Source organism: Chiloscyllium plagiosum, unplaced genomic scaffold (genome assembly GCF_037043375.1).
Source record: "Chiloscyllium plagiosum isolate Xiang-an unplaced genomic scaffold, Cpla_swu_hap1 HiC_scaffold_51, whole genome shotgun sequence".
Taxonomy (NCBI): Eukaryota; Metazoa; Chordata; class Chondrichthyes; order Orectolobiformes; family Hemiscylliidae; genus Chiloscyllium; species Chiloscyllium plagiosum.
The window spans coordinates 8925435-8952567 of record NW_028270189.1 but is presented as its reverse complement, the minus strand read 5'-3'; positions in this window follow the sequence as shown (position 1 = coordinate 8952567).

Sequence of the window (27133 nt, the reverse complement as noted above, 5' to 3'; positions counted from 1 at the left end):
ACCAGGGTCCCCGGAGGTTGTTCTGTAGCCACTTGCAGTATTCTTGGATGCATCTGTTTAGGACCAGGAGATTTTTCCACCTTCATACATTTTAATGCATCCAACACGTCCTCTCCCGTGATATTGACTCACCCCAAGATAACACTACGACCTTTGTTAACCTCCCAAGTCTTCATGATTTTCTCCACGGTAAAGACAGAGGAGAAATATTCATTGAGAATCGCGCAAATCTCCTACGGCTCTAGACATGCATGTCCATTTTGGACTTTGAGGGGTCATATTCTCATTTAGTTATTCTTTTTACTTTAAAATACTTAATGAACCTCTTTGATTCACCCTAATATTCTCGGCCAAAGCGATCTTGTGCCCCCTTTTCGCCATCCTGATTTCCTTCTTCAGTAAACTACTGTATCTCCTGTACACCTCCTGGTACTCCCTCGATCCCAGCTGCCTGGACCTGAGCCACGCCTCCTTTTTGCTGGTCAAAGCCTCAATATCTCCTGACATCCGAGGGTCCCTCTTCCTACCAACCTTGCCTTTTACCCTCTCAGTAACATATAGACCTTGAACTGTAGACATTTCACTTTTAAAGGCCTCCCACTTGCAGGAGGTCCCTTCGCCTGCAAACAAACTCCTCCAACCAAGCCCTACGAGCTCCTGTCTAATTCCATCAAAATTCGCCTTGCCCCAAGTTTGAACTTGAACATGTGGAGCAGTTTTGTCCTTCTCCATAACTGTTTAAAAATTAATAGAACTGTGGTCACTGGTCCCAGAGTGCTCCCCCGCTGTCACCTCAGTCACCTGCCCTGCCCTAGATCTTAGAATAGGTCAAGTTTTTTTCCCTTCCCGAGTTGCACTCTCTACATACTGCTTGAGGAAACTATTCGGAACACACTTAATAAATACACCCCATCTCAGTCCTTAATTCTCTGTCATTCCCAGTCTATGTTAGGAAAATTAAAATCTCCTACTAATGCAATCCTATTGGCCTTGCAAGTCTCCCCAGTCTGTCTACATATGTTTGTTCCCCTAATTCCTCGTTTACTATTTGGGGGCCTATAGTACAATCCAAATCCTATCACCATTCCCTTCTTATTTATTAGCTCCCCAGACAATTCCTCACATGATGATCCATCAGATATTTTATGTCTGTTTACTGCTGTGATACTCGCCTTAATCAAAAATGAAACTCCCCGTCCCCTCTTTCCACCATCTCTCTCCCGCATAAAGCAGTTGTACCGTCCTGCATTAAGCTGCCGGTGTTTCTCTCCCTTAGCCATGTTTCTGTAATGGCTATAATATCCCAGTCCCACGCACCAATACATGCCCTGAGTTCATCGGCCTTACCTGTCAGCCATCTTGCATTGAAATAGTTGCAATTTAATCCAACAGGCATTCCTTGCTCCCTGTCGTTGACTAGCCTGACCTGTCTCTTCATTTTACTGTTTCTGATTACTGTATCTCCCTCCAGCCTCGCACCTGCCTCCCTGCTGTTGAGGATCCCACCACTCCCCAACCCCAGCCAATCTTGTTGAAAGCCTTCCTTCCAACAGTTGCAAACCTGCCTGCCAGCATATTGGTCCCCTTCCAGTTCAGGTACAACCCGTCCTTCCTGAACACGTCACCTTGCCCCACAAAAGATCCCAGTAATCCAAAAGTCTCTGCGCCCTGCACCAATTCTTTAGCCACCCCTTCATCTGCCATATCCTCCTATTCTTACCCTCACTAGCACAGAGAATTGGAAGTAAACTGGATATTACCACTGTCTTTTATCCTTTTCCCTAGCCCTCTACAATCACTCTGCAGGATGTCATCACTATTTCTACCTGCGCCAATGTGCACAATGACTTCTGGCTGCTTCCCGCCCACTCCCCCCCCCGCCCACCCCACCCCCGGTGAGCACGTTCTGCAGCCGCTCTGAGACATCCTGGACCCTGGCATGTGGGAGGCTACACACCATTCCGGATTCCCATTTGCAGCCACAGAATCTCCTGTCTGTTCCCCTCACTATCGAATCGGATAATTACTTCTGTCGTTATTCTGCTTGCACAGCCTTCTGACAATGGGATTTCTTCATGAGACAGTTGAATCTGGCTGAATTGTTTTGCTTCAGGCAATGGGGAGATTCCAATGAATCCTCATCAGGAATCCTCAATTAGATTAGATTACTTACAGTGTGGAAACAGGCCCTTCGGCCTAACAAGTCCACACCGACCCGCCGAAGCGTAACCCATCCATACCCCTACACCCACCCCTTACCTAACACTACGGGCAATTTAGCATGGCCAATTCACCTGACCTGCACATCTTTGGACTGTAGGAGGAAACCGGAGCACCCGGAGGAAACCCACGCAGACACGGGGAGAACGTGCAAACTCCACACAGTCAGTCGCCTGAGGCGGGAATTGAACCTGGGTCTTTGGCGCTGTGAGGCAGCAGTGCTAACCACTGTGCCACCATGCCGCCCACAATTAGTGGGAAAGACGACTGGGCTTTTGTTCACTCCCACACATTGCTGTGATGAGCGATAGGGAAACAGAAAGGGGGCAATAGAATGTTTATCCACAGGTAGGTTACATTTTCCATCCGTAAGTTAAATCAGTGACGTTATCAGTCCCACACTGGACTCTGTGAGCTCTTCTTGAACATTGTCCGAACTATATGACTCCATCACATTCTCGACTCCAGGTCAGTGTGTTATTGCAGAATCAATTCATTAACAATAAATGGTCATAATTGTTTTGAAGATGTGTTAATATGTGCTTGCATAATGTAAAAGTAAGCGTTTCATGACTTCACAATATCTGTGTTAAAATGAATATTCTTAAACATATACAGTAATTGCTGGAAAAGCTCAGCTTGTCTGTCAGCATGTAGGAACTGAATTCAGAGTTCAATTTTTCGGTCCAATGACCTTTCCTTTAAACCTGACTTATTCTTAAAGTATTTCCCCAGTTTTATTCTCCCACACAAGAAGAAATATCCATCCGGTATTCACCAACTACACTCTTCTCAACGTCTTATATGGTCAATAAAACATCCCTCATTCTCAGGCCGAACTGTTAATTCTTCATAACGTAATGCCTTCATCCCAAGAATGAGTAAAGAGAAACATCTTTGAAACGTTTTGAAAGCAATTTTGTTTTTTTTTTCAGTTTAGGCAGTTGTAACGACACATAATACAACAGATGTAATCTCAACAATGCCCTGTACTGATGCAGAAAACATCGCTAAGATCATACCCAACACCCCTTGCACGAAACAGGATCATGACATTTACCTTCCAAATCACTTGCTACATCTTCAGGTTAATTTGATGTGATTCATGTACGAAAACACACAAATCCCTCTGTAACACTGAGTTCTGCATTCTCCTTGCATTTAAATAAATTTCTGCTGTTTCGTCTTTTCCACAAAACAGAAAGTTTCCATCACATATATATTGTACTGTTTATTTTTACTGAAACTTTGCTCACAGCCATCCTCTGTCTGTATGCCATTGCTTGTTGCTGTGTCCTCCCCCAGTCTGTGTCCCATTGCAGACGATCTGCACTCCCACTGTCTGCATCCCATTGCAGAAGCACTGCCCTCCTCCGTCTGTATCCCATTGCTGATGCTCTGCCTCCCCGTCTGGATCCAACGGCAGATCCTCTTCCCTCCCGCTGTCTGTATCCCATTGCAGACGCTCTTCCCTCCCCCGTTTGTATCCCATTTCAGCTACTCTGCCGTCCCCCTGTCTATATCCCATTGCTGACGCTCTTCCCTCCCCCTGTCGGTATCCCATAGCAGACGCTCTTCCCTCCCCCTGTCTGTATCCCATTGCAGACGCTCTTCCCTCCCCAGTCTGTCTCCCATCGCAGACGTTCTTCACTCCCCTTGTCTGTATCCTATTGCAGATACTCTGCCGTCCCCCTGTCTGTGTCCCATTGCAGGTGATCAGTCCTTCACCTGTCTATAGTCCATTGCAGACGCCCTGCCCTCCTCCTGTCTGTATTCCATTGCAGACGCTCTGACCTCCCTTGTCTGTATTCCATTGCAGACGCTCTGACCTCCCTTGTCTGTATTCCATTGCAGACGCTCTGCCCTCCCCGACTATATCCCACTCCAGACAGTCTTCCCTCAACTGTCTGTATCCCATTGCAGACGTTCTGCCCTCCCCCCATCTGTATCCAATTGCAGGTGATCAGTCCTTCACCTGTCTATAGTCCATTGCAGACGCCCTGCCCTCCCCCTGTCTGCATCCCATTGCAGACGCTCTGACCTCCCCTGTCTGTATCCCATTGCAGATGCTCTGGGCTCCGCCCTGTATTATTCCATTGCAGACGCTCTGCCCTCCCCCTGTCTGTATCCCATTGCAGACGCTCTGTCTCCATTTGACATCTTATTGAATGACTATCCTGGTGCATGAGCAAACTGAGCTCCATCTCCTTCATCCGGTTCATTAGAATAGATTGTATTTTGTTGATGACCTCACACAGATCCCTGAATAATTCCACTCGTTACAGCTTTCCAAACACAAAATGAGAAATGATCTCTACTCTGTATTTCCTGTCAGCTACCCAGGGTGCCCCTGCTTCTGCATAACAGCCTGGGATGGTTATATGGCGTTTCCCTGTGCTGTGTAATTTACGGAATACTTCATTCTGTTTGGTGCGGCCTGTTTGGTGTAGCCCATTTTGCCGAAGACCCATTTAGGTGTAGACCCATTTCAGCGCAGCTCATATTTATTCCTTTTCAGGCTTCGATAAAAGTATTAATCAAAGCAATACAAATAAAAATAATGTTTATTCCCTTCAGTAAAAATGTTAAAAAGACACTTGAGTAAGTATAACATTGACTCAGAGTTTCCTTTCAGAGCTAAAATGATAATTGGCCTTGCATTTATTCACATTGAAAACATTCCTGAAGCTATTGAAGATTTGTCTGCTGCGCTTCCAGATGAACTGCAGCCGCTGCTGGACTGGTTCGAGGATAACTATGGAGGTAGAAGATTACGCAGAGGAAATGGTCAGCGTTCACCGCTTTTTCCAGTTGGAATGTGGAATTTATATGAAAGAACTTTAAACAATGAGGACAGAACAAACAATAATGCAGAAGCTGCCCACAGGAGATGACAGTGCGAACTTGATGTGGAACATACAGTTATTTGGAAATATATTGACAGTTTCCGAAAAGTTCAGAGAGGAAGTGACATTTAGTATGAGCATCTGATAGCAGGGCACGATATTCCGTTGAAATTAAAGAAGCAGATTCTAGAATACCAACACTCGTAAGAGGATTTAGTGAGAGAAATGATGTCGAGTATTTACGAGGATTGCCCATAATTTTGAATGAACGTCATGTTTTAGATTTTTCGTAATGAACTTATATCGTTTATTTTTTCTTTTTAACATTTTTACTGAAGAGAATAAACATTATTTTTATTTTTAGTCTTTCATTAATGCTTTTAACTAAGCCTGAAAAGTGAGAGAGATGAGATTGGAAATGCCAGCGAGTTTAAATTGAGAATTGCTCTTTACTGAACATTGCTGCTTTCTTGGTTGGTGGGACGTCGATGTTTCAGAATCTCCACACAAGGTGTCCTGGTCCTCTCTGGCTCTTTCCAGGATCCTCCCCACATCTCGAGGTAGAGGGTGACGGAACGGATATCGGGCACTCTAAAACCCGACTTGGCCCTTTATGTCCTATTCCAGGATGTTTCTCCTGGAATGGGAGAAGAGAAGGGACGAAGTGAGGGTGGGAGTGGGTGTCCCTACTGTCAATGCTGGTATAGGGGAAGGGGGGAAGAGTGAGATGTCCGGAGGGAGTCTGACCACAGCGTTGTATCCATGCAGTGGTATTAGTGTGCGGCGCTATTGCGTCAGTGACAGAAAAAGTGGGGGAAGAAAGGTGCTGAAGTCAACAGTGAGTGTGGTCGTGCTTGAGCCTTATTTGAAGATAGAGTGTGAGCCTTGTTTGGAGGTATGTGTTAAAACAGATATACAGCGAGTGCGAGAGAGCAGAAGAATATGGTGACACTTATCCTGGCAAAGTGGGAGGAAAGAATATTGATGCTTGTCCTGTATTGCTGACCAATTCTTCAGATCATCTCAGCGTTGAGGTGAGTCTCCCGGAAAGTCTTGTCCAAGTCAATCGCTAATAACGCCACAGACCTTTTCCCTCATTTCCCACAGAATCAGTTTGGGTGGATCTTACAAATAGCAAGATGAAGCAAACATTAGTGTGTTATATATCAAAACTAAATCTGTCACGTAAATACTTTACAACATATGCTATGGAAATTAGGTATGCAAGTATATGCAAGGGAGATAAATGACACAGTGATATCATCGCTGGGCTCTTAACCCAAAGAGATCCAGGTAATATTCTGGGGACATGAATTCAAATCCTGCCATGGCAGATGGTGGAATTTGAATTCAATATGTATCTGGAATCAAGGGTTTATGATGACCAGGAATCAATTGTCAATTGTTGGAAAAACTCATCTGGTTCTCTGATGTCCTTGAGTGAAGGATACTGCTGTCCTTACCTGGTGTGACCTGCATGTGACTCCAGACTCAAGACAACGCTGCTGACTCTTAACTCCCCTCTCGCATGGGCAATAAATGCTGGTAATCCAGCGACGCCCTCATCCTGTGAATGAGTAACATATAATCGTGGAGCTGCAGTAATAATAGATGGTCTCACATTGCACTGAAACTGCAGTGACTACTAATACTGTGAAGAAAAAAACTTCCGTAAGTGTGTATTGGGTTGGTTGAACAGTACGTTGTGAACCAAACTGGAGAGCAGGTTATTTCAGATTTGGTGTTATGTTGTCAGGAGGACTAACTAATACCCTTGCGCTGAAGCAGCTTTTGAGGAATAGTGAAATCAATATGTTGCATTTTTACACGGCGTCTGAATACAATATCGAATGTTTGAACATTCTGGTCAAACATCATGAAAGCCCGGAGGCTAGAGGGTCAAGTACGCTCCAATGAATTGGGGAAGTATAATATAACATTCAATGGGAGAAGCAATGATTGTGAGAGTCAGAGTCCGACAGCACAGAGAAAGGCCCTTCAGCCCAAACTGTTCCATTCCAAACAAAATGTCCATGCACCCCATTTCCCTGCCCTTGCCCCATGTCCTTTTTCTTTCCTCTCCGTGTATTTGTCCAAATGCATTTTAAATTTTGTGAATTTAACCACTTCTGCTGGCATCTCATTCCATGTGTATACCACTCTGTGGGTAAAAGAAGTTGCCCCTCAGGTCCCCTATAACTCTTTCCCCTCGGATCTTAAATTGATGACCTCTCGTCGGTGGGTTGCTCAATCCTGTGGAAAAAAAGACTGAGTGCATTCACTCTATCCATGCTTCCCATGATCTTATACACTGCTATCAGATCCCCCTTAGTCTCATACACTCTAAAGTAAAAACTCCTATGTTGCCCAACCCCTCACTGTATCTCAGACCATTGAGTCCGGGCAACATCCTTCAATATTTGTTCTGCACTATTTCCAGTTTAATAACATCCTTCCTATCGCAAAGTGAACAACACTGAACATAACACTACCAGTATTGCCTCACCAGCATCCTGTATAACTGCAACATATCTCCCTAATTTCGATACTCATTACTCTGACTGATGAAGGCCAGCGTGCCAAATGCCTTTTTCACTGCCCTATCTCCATGCGACTCCACTTTCAGAGAACCTTGAACCAGAATTCCAAGGTCACTTTGTCTCAATACTCTCCTTAAGACCCTACCATTCACCAGGAAACTCCTACCTTGATTTGACTTTCTAAAATGCAAGAACTGACACCTATCTGTATTAAACTCCACTTGCTATTTCTCGGCAAACTTCCTCATTGCCCCTCTTAAGCCATTACCTCAATTAGGGAAGGTACTGGCATCCTTACCTTCAATTCCAAACAGATTAATGTCTCCTGTCCCAAATTTTCACCGAATTATTTCAGACTGAACATTGTGAGGATAGATGGATTAAGATGGAGTCATTTTTCAAGAACCTGGGTCTTCCAGGAGTAACCCCTGAATAGGTGTTGTGCCTTAATGCACCATTGTCAGCGCAGGAAAGTGTGAAGCAGCTTCAGAATGTAAAAGCTCACGGTCCTGATGGATTTGCTCGTGAATTTTATACGTAATTTATACACATATTGTCAGGGCTGATGTTTAGCACGTTCCGTCACTCATACAGTCACGAACCCCTCCCTCCATCCTTAAGAGAGGCTCATCTCTCTGATGCTGCAGAAAGGAAGACTCTGAAGGATTGTGCTTCTTACACGCCAATCTCTCATTTAAATGTTGGTTTCAAAATCCTGTCTGAGACCCGTGCATGAAAGCTGGAAACTTTGCTGCCTTCCGTTGCCAAAGAGGACCAAACAGGCTTTATAAAGGGACGCAGATCTTCCTACAATGTAAAGATGTTACTCAATATGATCCAAGAGTGTCAACAACAATCTGTCCAGGGATTACTGATCTCTTTAGAGGAGAGAAGGTATTTGATTGGGTTGAGTGGCCGGATCTCTTCTGTACATTAGAACGGTTTGGTCTGTGCAAAGTTTTTATCAAGTGGTTGAGGGTCCTTTACCGTGATCCTCTGGCTGCAGTTCTCACTAACGGTGTGCCAACCAGTAATATTAATATTTCTCCAGGCAGCCGACCAGGTTGACACCTTTCACCATTGTTGTTTACGTTCGTGATTGAGCCACTGGCGGAGGCCATCTGTAGGGATACCAACATATCTGCTCCAGAAGTGGGATAGACGTCACGTAAGATTATATTGTATGCAGATGAGGGTCTTTTCTTTTGTCAAATTTCGCAATTTCGGTAGATCATGTGATGCAATGCATTAATTCGCTTGTTGCCTTTCTGGACGATAAGATTAATTTTACAAAGTTGGAGGCCATGCCCATGGGAGGTCTTAGGGAAATACCTGATACTGAGGGCAAATCCTGGTTTCCTTTTAAATGGCCACGGGGGTAGTTTCCCTATTTCAGTATATTCATTGTATTTGTCTTTGATCATTTATTTAACGTGAACTATATCCATTTGTTTGACAAAATTACACAATTCGGATAGCTGTTATTAAAATGAATGTCCTTCCTCATTTCCTACACCCTGTGTGAATGCTTTCTTTGATGTTTCCCATAGAGCAGAGTCATGTGGGTGGCACAGTGGTTAGCACTGCTGCCTCACAACGCCAGTGACCCGGGTTCACTTCCCACCTCAGGCGACTGACTGCGTGGAGTTTGCACATTCTCCGAGTGCTCCGCTTTCCTCCCACAGTCCAAAAATGTGCAGGTTCGGTGAATGGGCCATGCTAAATTGCCTGTAGTGTTATGTGTAGGGGTAAATATAGGGGAGTGGGTGGTGGGTCGGTGTGGACTTGTTGGGCTGAAGGACCTGTTTCCACACTGTAAGGAATATAATCTAAGATGTTTCTAAGAAAAATAATGGCTGGTTTAGCTCTTTTATTTGGCACCATAAGCGATTCTTTATCAAGCTAACAAAATTGCAACTGCCCCACAGATTGTGGGGAGTTGATTTCCCCAATTAAAAACAATCAATTCATTTTTTTCATCATATGTGAGTGCCTGGGCTGCTGATGTCTCGGCATCAATATGGTATTGAGCCCTCTCAGACAAAGTGAACCCTTCTTAGTCTGTTATTCTTACATAAAATGACAACATTTATGGAGTATTGTCATAATCTAATGATGATCAATACGGTCAAAACTTGAAGGACAATGCGTCAGATCGACGGCAACACAGCCATAACCATATTCCTTACCCCTATAATTGCTATACCGTGTTGTCAACCGGGGATGATGGATTCCAGATTTAAACTGTGGGCAGCGAGGGGGGTACCTTGCTTGGGTGATTTAGAATTAGTAGAATCTCTACAGTGTGGAAACAGGTCCTTTGGACCAGCAAGTCCACTTTGACCCTCTGAAGAGTAACCCACCCAGACCCATTCCCCTACCATCCTATATTTACCCTGACTAATGCCCCAACTTACAGATTCTTGAACACTATGAGCAATTTAGCAATGGCCAATTCATCTAACCTGCACAGCTTTGTGACTGGGAAAGGAAACCAACGCAGACACAGTTGAGAATATACTAATTCCACACAACCAGTCACCCAAGGCTGGAACCAAACCCGTGATCCTGGTGCTGTGAGTTAGCAGTACAAACCACTGAGCCACCATGTCTTACTTGAGGGAGAAACAATGATATCATTTGATCAAATAACTCGTAAGTATGGACTACCGAGCAGAGACTTCTTCTGTTTTTTTTTTCCAGATTAGAGATTTGATTAAAAAAGACTTCTAACAGACACTTATAGATCCCATACAGAGAAGTGGGTTCTTTTTGCTACGAATACCCTCTCTGTCAGTATCCTTTATCATGAGTTGGATAGTGTCCCCTCAGACAAGACTGTGCAGCTTCGTGACGTCTATGCGAGAGAGTTGGGGGTTTAGATCTCTTCGGAGACATGGGAGGCTATTTGTGAAAATGCTCGAAGGATTTTGATCTGTAATAGGACACATTCCATGCAGTTGAAAAATCTTCATAGGGTCTGTTTGACACCAGAGTTTCTCTCAAAATTGAAAATGGGATTATCTTCAGCATGTACTAAATGCCGAGTGACTACAGGCACTCTTTCTCATTGCATGTGGTCCTGCTGCAAGCTTAGTATATATTGGAGCACTGTGTTACGTGTGGTAGAGTGGGTCTTGGAGACAGAATTGGAGATGGACCCGGTTTCCCTTTTCCTGGGCCTGCACAGAGTATCTTACACAGATGCACATGGGGAAAAAATCCTTACTTTCTCTGCTAGGAAAAATGTTGCGTTGGATGTCTGAAAACTCCTCGGGTCTTTTGGGTCTTTGTAAGCTCCTCATGGAAAATATCCCTTTGGACTTTTCACCAGTATGGTGCACCAAAAAACAGAGATTAGTATAAGTCATAGAGTCATGGAGATGTAAAGCATGGAAACAGACCCTTCGGTCCAATCCATCCTTGTCGACCACATGTCCCAAACCAATCTAGTCCTACCTGCCTGAAACTGGCCCATAACCTTCCAAACCCTACCTATTCATCCAAATGCTTCTTAAATGTTGCACTTGTATCAGCCTCCCCCACTTCACCTGGCAGCTCATTCCATGCACGTACCACCCTCTGTGTGAAATAGTTACCCCGTAGGTCTCTTTTATATCTTTCCCCTCTCACCCTAAACCTATGCTCTCTCGTTCTGGACTCCCCGAAACCAGGGAGTCCAGGCCAGTGTGCCAACAACCTTCTTCACTGTCCTGTGTATCTGTGACTCAAATTTCAGACAACCGTGCACCTGATCTCCAAAGTCCTTTTGTTCCACTACAGTCCTTAAGACCCTCTCATTCATCATTAAACTCCTACCTAAATTTGACTTTCCAAAATGCAAGATGTCGCACTTATCTATATTAAATTCCATTTGCTATTTCTCAGCCCACTTTCCCAGCTGATCAAGGTACTGCTGCAATTTCTGATAACGTTCCTCACTGTAAACGATGCCTCCTATTTTAGTGTCACCTGCAAACTTGCTAACTTTGCGTTGTTCACCCTGGTCCAAATCATTGATATAGATGGCAAACAGCAATGGGCACAACACGGACCCCTGAGGCACTCCACTAGTCACAGGCCTCCAGTCCAACAAGCATACCTACACCATAGCCATTTACTTCATTACGACAAGCCAATTTGCCAAGTTTACCTTGGAGTCCATGGGATCTAACCTTCTAGAGCGGCCCACCATGTGGAATCTTATCAAACGCCTTACTGAAATCCATATAGATTATGTCCACCACCCTGCCCTCGTCAAACCTCCTGGTCACTTCCTCAAAACAATCTATCAAAATTTGCAAGGCATGATATCCACGCACAAAGCTATGCTGACTGTTCCAAGTCAAACTCAGTCTTTCCAAATGCATGCATATCTTATATCTCCAAACCTTCTCAAGTGGTTTCCGGAAACAGATGTGAAGCTCACTGGTCTATATTTCCCAGGCTTTTCTTTGCAGCCCTTCTGAATAAGTGCACAACATTTGCTACTGTCCAGTCTTCCGGGTCCTTGGCCCCTGAACTGTCTTATCTCGCCTCGTGCAGTGCTCTTAGATATATCTGGCCAGGACCAAGAGATTTATCTGACTTTGTGCATTCTAATGTGTCCAACAGCACCTCTACTGTGATATGGACTGTGCCAAAATATGACAATTAACCTCCCAAAGGTCATAGGTCTTCGTGTCTTTCTTCACGGTAAATACAGAAGAAAAATTGAGGACCTCAACCATCTCTTGAGGTTTTACACATGCGTGCCTATTTTGGATTTTAAGACATCCTATTTTCTATCTCTAGTTGTTCTTTTTCTTTACTATACTGAATTTGGATCTGCTCAGCCAAGGCTATCTCATACCCCACTTTAACCTTGCTGATTTCCTTCTTCAGTGAACTCCTCTATCCCCTGTGTTACTCCAGGGGTTGCCAAATCCCAGCTGCCTGTACCTGAGTGATGTCTCCTTTTTTGTTGGTCAGAGCCTCAATATCTCTTGTCATCCAGGGTTCTGTCTTCCAGCCTCACTTTCCCTTCACCCTTACAGGAACATATAGACCTTGAACTCGAGCTATCTCACTTTTGAAGCCCTCCCACTTGCCCGGGATTCTTTTACCTGGAAATAAACTACTCCATCAACCCCTGCAATCCCCTGACTAAGTCCAACAAAATACGCCATGCCCCAATTTAGAAATTGAATCTGTGGACCACTTTTGTCCCTACCATAACTATTATAAAATTAATACAGCTCTAGTCACTTTTCCCAAAATGCTCCCCCAATTTACCTCCATCACCTATCCTGCCTTATTTCCTAACAGTATGTCAGGTTTGTCCCTTCCCGAGTAGGATCCTCTACATGCTGCTTGTGGAAGCTTTCCTGAACACGCTTAACAAATTACGTTCCATCTAAGTTCTTAACACTCTGGAAGTTCCAATCTAGGTTAGGATAATTAAAATCACCTATTATGACAACCCTATTGCTCCTGCAAGTCTCGCCAGTCTCCCTGAATATTTGGTTCTCTAATTCCCATTGATTATTTGAAGACTTATAGTGCAACCACTATAACATTACCACACCCCCTCCCTTACTTCTTTGCACCATTCACAAAACCTCATTAGATATTATCTCAGTTATTTCATCTTTAAATATTAGAGTGATACGTGCCTTAATCAGAACTATTGGTATTTAAATTGTTTCCATTTACATCTCTTCCTCGCAGTGACTTTCACATTCGCAGCATCCCTTGTCAAGGCACAGTGGAGGTATAGAGCAGTAAATGGATGGGAACTGCACATCCTGTCACTTCCAGCATTGGTTACATGTTTCTCCACACTGGGCAGTGATCTAACACAGTGTTACCGAACAATGCAACAGCCTGGGTTTATATATGAATGAACCAGTGTGGACTGCACAGTTCTACATGCTTGACATTTAGCCCAGGATTATAGATCCAGCATGGGTGTGGGCTGCACAGTGTTTCACTCTGGACATTGCTGGCTTGCATACAGTTGTACACGAGCCGGATCTACACAGTGCTCCATTCTGAATATGTAATGGATGGGCTGGTTATGTGAGTTGGATTGCGAATGTGAGAGTACTAAACATCTGGCAATGCCTTTATTTTGTGTTTTACTTCTTGTGATTGGACTCTTCAAATCTTGACTCATCCGGTTAGACCCATCTTCATAACTTCCTCAAAAAATTCCACCGAGTCAGTAGGATGTGATCTCCAATGTACAAAGCCCTCTTCAGTCCTTGTCGTTCCAAATGCATCTCCATCCTTTCCCTCAAAATCCCCTCCAACAATTGAGTCACCAATGACGTCAGGCTCACCAATCTATAGTTACCTGGTTTTTCCTTACTTTCTTAAATAATGACCCTATGTTAGCAGCCTTCCAGTCTTTTGACACCTCACCTGTTAAAATCAATGATACAAATATATAAGTAAAATGCAGAGCAATCTCTTTCCTAGCTTCCCACAAACATCTGGGATACAACTGATCCGGTCCCAGGGATTTGTTCACCTTTATTTGTTTTAAAATGTCCAACACCTCCTTGTAATATTGACACTTTTCAAGATATCACTATATATTTCTTCATTCTCTCGCTCTTGTAATCTCCTTCACATTAAATACTGAGGAGAAAAACTTGTTTCGCATCCCTTCAATCTCCTGTGGTTCTCCACATAAAGTAGCCTTACTGATCTTTAAGGAGCCCTATTCTCTCCCTAGTTAATCTTTTGCCATTAAAGGATTTGTAGAGTTTCTTCAATGCCTCGTTAACCCTATTTCCAAAGCCATCTCATGTCCACATTTTTCTGGCCCGATTTCCCCGTTGACTATACACTTATTGCCCTTATACACCACTCGGGACTCACTTGATAACAACTCTGTTTACCTTACATATGCCTCCTTCCTTACCCTGACCAGAGGATCAATATATCTAGCCATCCAGCACTCCCTGCACCCACCAGACTTGCCCCTCTCACTAATAGGAACACGTTGGCTCTGGACTCTCTGAAACCAAGTTTTCATGGCCTTGCATTTTCCAACCATCCCTTTACATGCGAATAGGGTCTCCCAATCAGCCTTTCACAGGGCTCGCCTAACACTTTCAAAATTGGCCTTATTCAAAGTTAGAACTTCAATGTTTACATCAGGTCTTTCCTATTCCAAAACTAATTTAAAACTAATGTACATGTGTAACAGACTTGAAAGTTAAATAAACACTTCCTGCCCCTCTGTAAAAGGCTAGAGAGGTTGAATGGGCTCCTCGTGGCCCTCTGTAATAGACTGAAAAGGCTAAATGGCCTCCTCCTGTCCTCATGTAACAGATCCGAGACATTAAATGCCACAGCAACCCGTGGATTACGAGCAGCCGTTAAAGTGTATCTGATGGAGGTCCATCCCTTCCCAGTTACAGAAACACAACCAACGCAATGTACTCCAGGTGCCCTCTCAGTAACACCTCATACAGCTGCAGCGACACATCTCTTTGTTTTGAATGAATCTGTTGGCAAAATGTACCAATATTCTAGATTTCCACCTTTTCAAGTAGCAACAGGCTAATATGGGCTAAATGGCCTTCTCTTATCCCTCTGTAAGAGGCCCATAGGGACAGAATTGCTTCGGCCTGTTGCTGAGCAGCAATCTCAATGCTCTGTCTCAAGGTTATGAAAGAACTTGGTAGCAGGGAACTTAAAACCAGGAGTAGCCTCACACTGGTCAATAATATCATACTTTGTGTTGAGGTATCTAGAATCGTGCCCACTCGACTTTTTTTATGCAGCCGATCTGTTGTTTTATAACTGCATCCTTTCATAAACAGAGTGGAATATATATAGACCCCTGCAGTGTTTTGTTAATACTCTCATATACAAGTTACAAAAAGATTATAAAGATTGATGGTCTATCCCTCAGCAATCCTCACCCATTCCATCCAAACCCAGTAAATGTTCCCTTTTATACTGATATGAAAAGTGATGTGTGGAACTGGTTAACTGAGCTGTTTGTTCAGTCATGATTTGGAGATGCCAGTGTTGGACTGGGGGTGTACAAAGTTAAAAATCACACAATACCAGGTTATAGTCCAACAGGTTTAATTGGAAGCACACGAGCTTTCGGAGTGCCGCTCCTTCATCAGGTGATAGTGAAGGACACAAATCTAAGGCACAGAATTTATAGCAAAAATTTACAGTGTGATGTAACTGAAATTATACATTGAAAAATACCTTGATTGTCTGTTCAGTCTTTCATCTGTTCGAACACCATGATCGTTTCACTTATTTCTTGTGTAAATCACAAAACCCTTTTTTAAAAAAAAGTTGCATTTTCAGGTTAACTGTAACATTGACTGTTACCTAGACAATATGTTCAAAGTGTTAGCCCCCGTGTTCTCTTGTTTATGCCATGATGTTTAAATTGATTCTAATCTGAAAAGTGAGAATAGGGTTTTACATGAATTCCTGCAGTTTTTGAGCTCAGAGTTTTACATGAATTCATGCAATTTTTGAGCAAAGTACAATGTAACTCTGCAAGTACAAATACACCCCACAAAACATATGTGTGCATGGAGGTTCGTCTGTTTGTGTGTTTGTGTATGTGTGTTTTTCTGGGTTGAGGGTCGTGAGTGTGAGAGGGAGTGTATATGTGTGTGTAGTGATGTAGAGTCTCTTAAGTCTGTGAGGGGGTGCATATGTGAGTGTGGCAGTCTGTGTGCGTGTCTGGGTGGGGGCTGTGAGTGTCTGTAAGAGAGTGTATATGTGTGTGCATGAGTGTAGTGTGGTCTCAGTTTCTGAGCGGATGCCTGTGTGAGTGTGGGTGTCTGTAACGGTGTGTGGGAGTGTCTGTGTGCGTGTCTGTGTACATGTGTGCCCGTGTGTATGTGTGTGTATAGGAGTGCCTGTGTATGTGTGCGTGTAGTGGTGTCTGTGTCTGTGTGTGTATAGTGCAATGGTGGTCACCTGTAATGTGACATGACCCCAAGATCCCGGTTGAAGCCCTCCCTATGGGTACCGAAATTAGCTGTCAGCCTCTGCTCGGCCACTTTTCGCTGCTGCCTGTCCTGAAGTCCGCCTTGGAGGATGGTCACACGGAGGTTGGCGGTTGAATGTCCTGGACCACTGAAGTGTTCCCCAACTGGGATGGAACACTCCTGTCTGTTGATTGTTGTGTGGTGCCCATTCATCTGTTGTCGTAGCCTTTGCTCGGTTTCCCAGTGTTTGTTCAGTGACTGTGATTAATGCCAATCTCAATTGATTCTAATTATCTCAGTGGAGGGTTTTAAGGATAAATGGGCGCCGTTCAATGTGTTATCCCATAACATGAGCGGGAGCATCACCGACAGCACTGATAGGGATCAGCAGATCCAGAGAGAGGGGGAGGAGAGATCAGAATCTGAAAACATTAGACTGGAATGTTCCAAAAATGGATCAGATGCATGAATCAATGGATGAATCATTGGACTGGCATGTTCCAACAATAGACAGGAGTTTATCCAATTATGTTTGGTATCTTTCTGCATTTTATTGGTGGTCATTATCATTGCGGATCTATTACGCTCTTCTCATTGTTCAATATTTTTATTATCCTTTCCTAGGTATGTTTGGCGTTCCTGGTAAGTGTCACTGTCAAGTTTTGTTTTCTCTATAAACTAGTTATGACTGTATTACTGGTCTTTCATATAGTCTACACTTATTGTCGCTATTATTGTTCCTCCTGAAACTCTCAATCCAGATATTCACTCTACAGAATACTACTAACTTCATCAATGAACGTGTTCAATTACTGTCTCCCTCTCTGCTCTGGCAGAGTTACTCATGGGTCTCCATGTTGACCTACTCAGCTCCAGCGTAGAACTTCAATTTATTGTATCATGGCCTTTGTTATTTAAATATTAACAGCATGGAGGTCACTCTCTACTGTTCTGGTTACAAACTCCACTTCCTTCCACTGTTTCCATCCCATCCCTGGCCAATATCTGCAGCTGAAGCAGACAAGTCACAACTGTGTGTGGTCCCTTTGACAATTAGCTCATTCTTCACACCATTCCTTGGCCTTTTCTAACTGGAAATACTCACCACTCCAGAATATATCACACCGGTTTATTCCATCTGCTGTTTGAATCTTGAGCTATGAAATACAGTCTTAATGAAGCCAATAATCTGCTGCTGCCGCTCCCGGCTTCAAACCTGCCAAAGCAAATCTGCTTCGAACTCACGCCAAACTCCCATCCATCTGTCATTCATGTGCATGCCGATGTATATTGCTATTGTGACTGGCAATGCCTTTATTTTAACATTCTCAAACACTTTACCTCATCTGTCCATGAAACTTCTCTCGTTCCCTTTCTTTGATTAACAAAAAGCCTGCCAGTTGTTCGTATTTAAAATAGTTTCCTCCATGTGCGTTCCTTCTCAAACAATGAGTTTCGCATTCAACCACGCCTATCGCGCACGCACACACATGCACTCTCTCTCTCAGTTTCTGATGAGCACACACACACAATCGCAGCAAACCTTCCCATTGCAGGCAGTAATCTGATGCGAGTATGGTTAGCATACGATAGTAAAGTTTGCAATACTGTCTATGCTGGGCAGATAGTGCAGTTTACTGAGCAACACACTAGCATGGTCTGCACAGCTCTCCATGCTGGGCTGTCATCTTGTCCCAGTTTATGTTGTTTGTGGTGTTCTATGAAGCAGATTGAGAATTTGATGTAACAAACCATTTCAGCTGATCTGACAATGCCTTTATTCGATGTTCTCATTCTTGTCATTTTACTCTCGAAGATCTCACTTCTCCAGTTAGTCCCACTGCCCTGTCTGATTCCCCATATTTCCACAACATCTTTTCCGTTAATTAACTGTCTGTTTCTGTCTTTAATGTGAATCTTTCTCTCCCTCTGTATTTTTCCCTGGGTTTAGCTTTTGGTTCCCTAGTGTATCAAGTGCTGGCATTGTGTAGTTCAGAAAGAGTGAAATGGTGTGTTTCAGGCTGTTGTTCACTTCGCGGTATGTCCCATGTGATGGACAGGGGTGTTTTAGAAGCTATGAGACAAATCCTTGTAACTTAGTCTGTACCTGAATTTGTCCCTCTCCGGTGACCTTGCGATCAGTAACACGAGGAAGTCCCTTAAGTAAAGGACCAGGCATCTAAATTGTGTGACAATGCTTTTCTTAAAAAAAAAGATTATTTTCTCCTTTTTAAAATAAGAGATCTTAAAGGCCAAACTGCCTACTGAAAACGGCTCAAGTAAATAACTTACGACGCTTTTAGGGTTTATAATAAATAGCAGTAACTTATCCCAAGCTGCTACTCTCTCTGAAAACTGACTTGATGCTGTTTCCTCCTGAATTGGAGAACTGTATGAAGTATGTATGTCTGAATGTTCCTTTTTACCAAGGGGTGCGTTTATGGAATGTTAGTATATTGGAACAGTTCATCTATAGAAGGTATTATATCCATTATTCGGTTAAGGTTTCCAATAGTAAAATTATTCTAAATTCCTCGTCATTTTGAATGGATTTTCATTAGAGTGTTTAAATATATGGTGTTTTGCTTAATGGTGGGTGGGTTTGACTAGTAGCATCACATCTGGAACACCTAATTCACATCTACCTTTAAAATAAGAAAAGGGTGGCATCCAAGTTACCCTCTTAAACTGGTTTGAGGCAGTCGAGTTGGTCTATAGCAAACTGGGGACTCTTGTCTGGTTCTAAATCGATAACACCAAATTGGGTTTAGAATTACAATCCCTACAGTCTACAAACAGGCCAATAGACCCAACAAGTCCACACCGACCCTCCGAGGAGTAACCTACCCAGACCCATTCCTCTACCCTAATATTTACCCCGAAAAGGATCCTAACCCACATACATCCCTGAAAACTATGAATAATTTAGCATGGCCTATTCACCTGACATGCACATCTTTGGATTGTGTGAGGAAGCCAGAGAATCCAGAATAAGCTCATGCAGACACTGAAGATTATGCACCGGGAGATTATTCGGTACAAAGGTCGCATATGGTAGTTGTTAGTGTCTTTTGTTCCGGATGTTGAATTCCGCGGGTTTAAACAGTGTTTTGTGTATTTAGATTCTTTCAGTCACTAAGAGTTCTCTGGGTGTGGAAGAAGTAAACTTGGGGGTTTTACAAAAGGTAATGAAGGCAAAGCTGTAGGAATTGACAGACAAGCTGGAGTTGGGTTTGCTTTTGTCTGTGCGAAAATGAGAGATACTTACAGCTATAGTTCCGGAATTACATTGGACGGAACCGCCATCAGACGCTTTCGAAATGGCTAGAATTCAATTTCAAATGAGGCACTTTGAACATGAGAAGGAATTGAAAGAGTTTGAATTATGATGAAAAGTAGAAATAAAAGAAAAGGAAATGAAGAAGAAAGAGAGGAAAGGAGAGAAGAAAAGCAAAGAGTTCCAACTTAAACAGTTAGCAATTAGAGAGGAAAGTTGACATAGAAGGCGGAGATCCAGGTAGACGGTAGGCTGGATGAGGAGGATTGTGAGGTTGAGCAACCCTGTAATAGCCAATGGCCTAATAAGGTTCTGTTTAAATGCACCCAGGCATTATCTAAATTTGATGAGAAGGATGGGGAAGCCTTTTGAATTTCATTTGAGAAAGTGGCTAAAGTAATGCAGTGGCCAGTAGCCATGTGGATTTAGTTGATCCAAACAAAGCTGGTAGGTATGTGCATCCCTATCGGAGGAGGTATCTGGGGAGTATGGGGTGGTGAAGAAAGCCATCTGAAGTTCAAATGAGCTTGTGCTAGAAGCCGACAGTCAGCGTTTCAGGAATCTAGAAAACGGTCCCTGGTTAAACTCACATTGAGTTTGAAAGGATTAAACAAAGTAATTTTGAATAGTGGGTAAGGGTATTAAAAACAGAGCAAAGCTATGACAATGTTAGAGAGATTCTTATGTTGGTGAAGTTCAACAATTCACTTCCTGCAATCGTGAGAACTCGTGTGGAAGAGCAGTTACAACGGCAAGATTAGAAGCTGAAATGGCTGATGATGATGATTTGGTTCAGAAATCAAAGTTTGGTTTCTGTGAGGCATGGAGAAGAATGTGCGAGATCTTAAAATATATACCTGTGAAAGTAAGCTTTACTGGCATAGGCCAGGAGTAGCAGGGAAAGAGGTTACAGCATTAAGAGGTACAGAAGCATGTAACTCTTTTATGCTGAGACATGAGGAGCTATGTCATTCAGAAGGACTGTTGGAGAGATGAGAAGTGCTCCATTATGTAACGTGTGGTTGGAGTGTCCAGTGGAATCATCAACAGATTTATTCCACAATGGGAAGGAGGTCTTGAGCTTTTTGTTGGCGTTACAACGTTTCAGCATTTAAATCGCGAATAACATACATAAGCCAAATCTTTATCACTGATCGTGAACCCTTAAAATTTTGGAGAAGTTTAGGGAAGGAAAGACCAGTCTGTTTCGATTGAGCTTATTATTGCTGCCATTCAATTTCAAATTATACAGGTGAGAGGGCGAGGAAACCTAAATTTTGACACGTTGTGGAGACTTGGATGAAGAAAGACAAAGGCATTCTGTTGCAGGAGTAAAATGATTGAAATCTAATCTAGTTGTGAACATTTGTATGGTCAGAGTCAATGCTATATATATATATATAAGGAAGTCTAGGAGGTCTAAAATGAATCCACACTTGTATATTGATCGATTATTTTATTAAAGGTGGAGTCGTGAGGATACTATCACTGTAAAAAGGTTATTTTCTTTCGGATTTTTTTTGAATAGAGGTTTTAAATGCAGAGGTGCAGAACTGCTGTCTGAAAACAGTTAAAGCAAATAATTGAGAAAGCCTTCAGGTTTCATTAAAGCGGTGGTAAGAAAGGAAGGGCAGTGGCCAGCACTTCCAGACCAGGTTTCCTCATTTTGTTTTTAGCTGCAGCATTCAGAAGCTGTTGGGGATCCCAGAAGGGTTGGAAGTTTCAATACATGATCCCCAGCTGCTTTTCTCTTTGAGATCTCTGTTGATGCTGTTCCCCCCTGGATTGGAAAACTGCTGTAAGGATCTGTATTTGAATATATCTTTGGGCCAAGCAGTGTATATCAGGAAGGTACGGTATCTATTGTTTGTGTAAGTGTTCCAACATATAAGCTATCCCGAAATTTTCGTTTCTTTGATTGTATTTTAACTAAAGCATTTGAATAGATTATATTTTGCTTAATGTCGAGTGGTTTGACCAGTTGCAACATATCTGTAAGGCACACTTCACATCTATATTCAAAATAAGGAAAGGTTTGGATCTAAACGGCCTTCTTTCAATATTTTGCGGGGATATGGACTGGTCCACAACACTTGTACCAAGTGGTTTCTGACTGGCTCCTGTAATTGAAAAGTTAGTCCAGCAGCTGGGGATGGTTTGCTGGAGGTTGTGCTGTGAGCTGCTTCCGACATTCAGGGAGACCTGAGGATTTGGTGACCCAACTCTGGATGGAGCATGGGGACTGTGGTTACAGCATCTGGGTCTGCAACACGAACAACAAATGGAGCAGAGGCTGCAGAGAGGGGAAGCTCTGAAACCACGGCGTCAGTGTGTGTGCGGGGAAAGGGATCTGTTATATCCACCCCGGGTTTTCCAGGAACAGCTTCCCAAGCTCCACTTAACCAAGGAGCAGAGTGTGAGGGGCCCTGACTGAACAAGGAGCTGGTTATAGAATGGTGTCACCTCCTTCAACAGGACCTGCAGCTTCACACCAGGGGGAGGAGGATGCTGCCAGTGACTGTGAGGGTCACTGTTTCATTCAGCTTCTATAATCCAGAACTTTCCAGGCAGGACGAGGTGACATATCCATCATCTCCCAGTATCTCAACATCAATGTCACCATTCGGTGAAGGAGCATATATATGGTGGATGAGGTATACAGATTGTTTCTCCCTCAGCACGGAGCTGCCGGGTGTATTCAGTATAGTGGGTTTGCCGATGGTGTACATGGCATCTGCAGGGTATCCATGTCAATGGGGAGAGGTAGAGGAACTGAAGGAGTTCTCTCTCTATTAATGTTACAGTGTGCCCATCACAGTGCATCATATTGGTGAATACCCACTGTCCTGGCAGCAGTCATGGCCTCTTCATTCAGAAGCAGTCAGCCATTCCCATCGTCATCGGGTCTCCACGTAGAAAGAAATGAATATATCTTGGATAAAGGCCGTCTCCTTGATGCACGTTTCAAAACACCATCCCCACCATCAATCAACCACATCAAAGTATTCCATGTGTTCGGAGAGCAATGGGGTCACTTGGAGTGTCTGGGAGCTGAGGATCAGGGATGGAGCAAAACCTCCCATGTCTGAACGGATCTGAGTGGACCCCCCAGGACACAGTATCATTAAGTCCTGTAATCTCTCTCCATTTTCGTAACATATTGCTTTCCATTATTCCTGTAAATGAAATGACAGGTTATATCATGTTAAATTCCACCTGCCAAACTATTATCTATTATCTTTACCCCTCTGAATCTACTTGCAGACTTTCCACCCTCTCTTGGTAATTTAATCTCTTGCTTACCACAGCGACATCACCAAACTCAGTACCTGTATATCTGTTCAATTTCTCTTCATAAGACAAACACTTCAAACATGGAATCAATCTAATGAATTTCCTCTGAATTGCCTCCAATGGAAATAGCTCATTCTACAGGACACCCAAACTGTACTCCAGTTGCAGCCTCACTAATGCCTTGCATAGCTACACCAACACTCCCTACCTTCCTACTCTATCCTTTTATAAATAACCACTGAAATTATGCTTGCAGTTCTCATTACGACAGTACCCGCAGGCAGGTTTTCAATGATATTCAAGCAGACACCCAGATCCCTCTGCACCTAAGCACTTTGAACTTTCTCTCCATTTAGATAATAATTTGTCTTTCTATCACACTGGCCAACTTGAATAGCCCCATATTTATTCACTTTAATTTTCCTTGCCAAATGTTGGCCCGTTCACCCAACCTATCCATATAGTTTTAAAATCTCTTGCATCATCATTCCGAAGTAATTTCCCACCAATGTTAGTGTCATCTGAAAATGTGGCATTGTATCTTCTATCCCATCAACCGAGTACAGTAATAACATCGATAGGAAATGGTTGAGGCATGAGAACTGAAATCAATGGCACCCCACAAATTGCATTTGCCAAAATAAAATGACACACTTATTCCATCTGACTCCATTTTGTTGGATAACCAATCCTCCATCCAAGCTAATACATTACTCCTAAACCCATGTTGTCTCATCTTACCACTTACTCTTTGGAGAAGCGATTTATCCGATGCCTTCAGGAAGACGAGATATGTTCTATCTCCAGGATTCCCACGATCCACCTTGTTTGTGACATCTTCAAATAACTCAACCAAATAATTGAAACACGATTTAGCCTTCATAAAACCATGTTGACTCTGACGAATTGTGGATTAAGTTTGCAAATGTCCTGAACAATGGATTCTAATAATTTGCCTTAAATTACAACAGTTTATTGTTACACTTTAGTCCCTAATGTATGCCATTATTACAAGTTCTTCCCTTTCGAAAACCTTTACTTTTTCTTTGAATTCCTGTTTAATGGGCACAAGGCTTTAAGAGATCTGCTCCAATTGCTGTGTTAGACTCATGTGTGACTGAATGGAGTCATCATGCTGCTGGTGTACAATATCGATGGGCTGACGTCTTTCTGGTGTTCCCATGTTGTCGTCTCCAAGGCCAGAATAACCTCATCCTGTTGATGCTTTAGAGGATTGGGAGATTATGGAATCTTCCTGTTGCTGTGTAACATTTTAAAGGGCTGATGGGTCTTCTCATACTTCGCCATCACAGGTGGATATACTGAACGGTCTCCTCATGTATCCTGAAGATGGGACCGAGGGATTGATTGGCCTTCTCTCCTTCCTCTACAACAATCACGTGTCTAAATTACCTCTTCCTTTCTCATGAAAGAAGTCTCAGATAGTTTTTATCCTTATCCAATTCCCTTGCAATAGGCTCGGTGGGTCTGAATGGCCTCCTGTTATCCCAGTGTAACAATCTCCAGTCAATGTGTGACCTCTTCCAGTTCCTATGTTACAGACATGAGGAGGCTGAATGGACTGATCCTGTTGCTGTTTAACAGGATACTGGTGCAGCATAGTCTCGAGTGGCTGATTGGCTCCTTCTGTCAGTGTATATCAGGCTCCAGGGGCTGAATAGCCTCGTCCTGTTTTGGTGTAACAGGTTTGAAGACCTGAATATCCTCCTGTTGTTCTTGTGTAACAGGCTGGAGAACGGAATGGAATCCTTCACTATCTGTGTAATTCACTTCACATGTTGAATACTTCTATCATCTATTTTCAAATAAGATCATCTTCAATTTTTGTAAACTCCAATGACTACTGGGTCAACCTGATCATCCTTTCATTATAAGTTAGCACCTTCATTGCAGGAATGAGTTGAGGGAACCATCTCTGAGCTGCGTCGAATTTAAAACATCCTTTCTTCATTGAAGAGATTAAATCTGTACACATTACTCCAGATGTGATCTCACTAAGACCTTGTACAGCAGCAGCAATACTTTCCCAGCCTGCTTTTAGGTTCCCACCCAACTCAGAGATGTCTCAGCTCTCTGGGGGAATACAGAGCATTGTTGGAAGATCATTGTCCAAAGGGGGTGCGACGGGGGAGGTAGCTGGGATTGCGATAGGTAGATGAAGGTGAGGTTGAAAGTGATAGGTGATTAAGGGAGACATAACGCCTCATCTGCTGCAACCATTAAACCCAATGTGGTCTTCTCTACATTGGCGAGGCAGGAGGTCAACTTGTGGATCATTTCAGCGAACATCTCTGGGACAGCCAGACTGAACAACTCCATCGCCTTTTGGCTGAGCACTTTAAATCCCCTTCCCACTCTGCCAAGGACATAAGGGCACTGGGCCTGCTCTATCGCCAAACCCAAGCCACCAGAAGCCTGGAGGAAGAAAGCCTCATCTTCTGTCTTGGGACCTTCCAAACACAGGGGGTCATAGTGGATTTCTCCATTTCCTCTAATCCCACCTTATCCTACTCCAAACTTCCAAGTTAGCACCGCTCTTTTGAATGTTCCTATGTGTCCACCTTCCTCCCGATCAACCTGGTCCATCCTCCTCTCCGACTATCACTTTCAACCCCACCTTCATCTACCTATTAGATAAAAGGAGGCAGTTTAGAAAAATGCCAAGTGTTGCAGTGAGCCAGTGGATTCAGAGAAATGTAGGACCCAGCAAAGGATGACCAAGAATCTGAGAAAAAAATCAAAATGAGAAAAAGCGTGCAATCGAAAGAAAAACATAAAGACTGCTAAAAAGCGTCTATACTGCTTGAAAAAAAAAATAAAAACAAGGTCAAATGTGGAACAGTTGGTGTGCGTTCAGGATAATTTACTGCAGAGAACAGAGAAATCGCAGAGAAAAGAAACAGTTTCGTTGTGTCTATCTTCATGGAAGAATGTCCAGAAAATCTTCCAGAAATACCAAGTGACCCTGGGACTTGTGTAAGTAAAGTCTAAGATCATTCTTATCTTTGTAAAGAAAGCTGGATCGAATATTTATAAATCTGACAGACTAGATGTACTTGATACAAGAATTTCAGAGGAAGCAGCAATAGACATATTGATTGCATCGAGGATTTTCACTTAATTTCCGACACATTCCCGAAAGTCATTTAGCCAATCTGGATCAGGCAAAGGTTATAAATATTATCCAACAGTTTAAGAAATGTTGAATTTGGAGAGTGGTGAACTACAGACCAGTTATCTTGTCACCCGCAGTCAAGTATCTGTTGGACTTGATAACAAAGAACATGCTACTAGATATTTAGAAGGTAATAACATAACTGGGCAGTGTGAGAATGTACTGATGAAAGGAAACCCAGAAGTGGCAAACATATTTTTGGAATGGTTTGAAGATGATTCTTGTGGACATAGGCAATGATGAACCATTAGATAACGTACAGTTGGATATTCATGAGCTTTTTCTAAAGACCTCACACTGTAAGTTCATAAGAAACATTAAACCGAGAGATATTGGGAAGAATATATGCCACTGGGAAAGTAAAAATTCAGTTTACAGTCATGTGAATGTAATTGGAAGATAGAGGATGCCGTGCACCAGTTGCATCGAGCGTTGGTAAGACTAAACATAGAATATTGTGTACCATTCGGAGTACCAATCTAAGAAAGAATATATTGACTACAGAGGAACTTTAAAAGGTATTATCCAGATTAATCCGTGAAATGGCAAGATTGTCTGACTGGGAACCTCAGCCTGTAATCTCGAGTTTCAAAACATGAGAGTTGATTGTAGTGACTCTGAGAAACATCGAAAGGAAAGAATAACAGAGGGACATGGAGAAGTACAAGTAGGCGAGATCTGGGAGAATACCATGATATTCTACACGGACAAATAGGACAGCATAATCAGCAAACAGCTAGTCTCCATTAGAAACTAAAGGGGCAATCTGTGTGTCAAGCTGGAGAACATTGATGGAT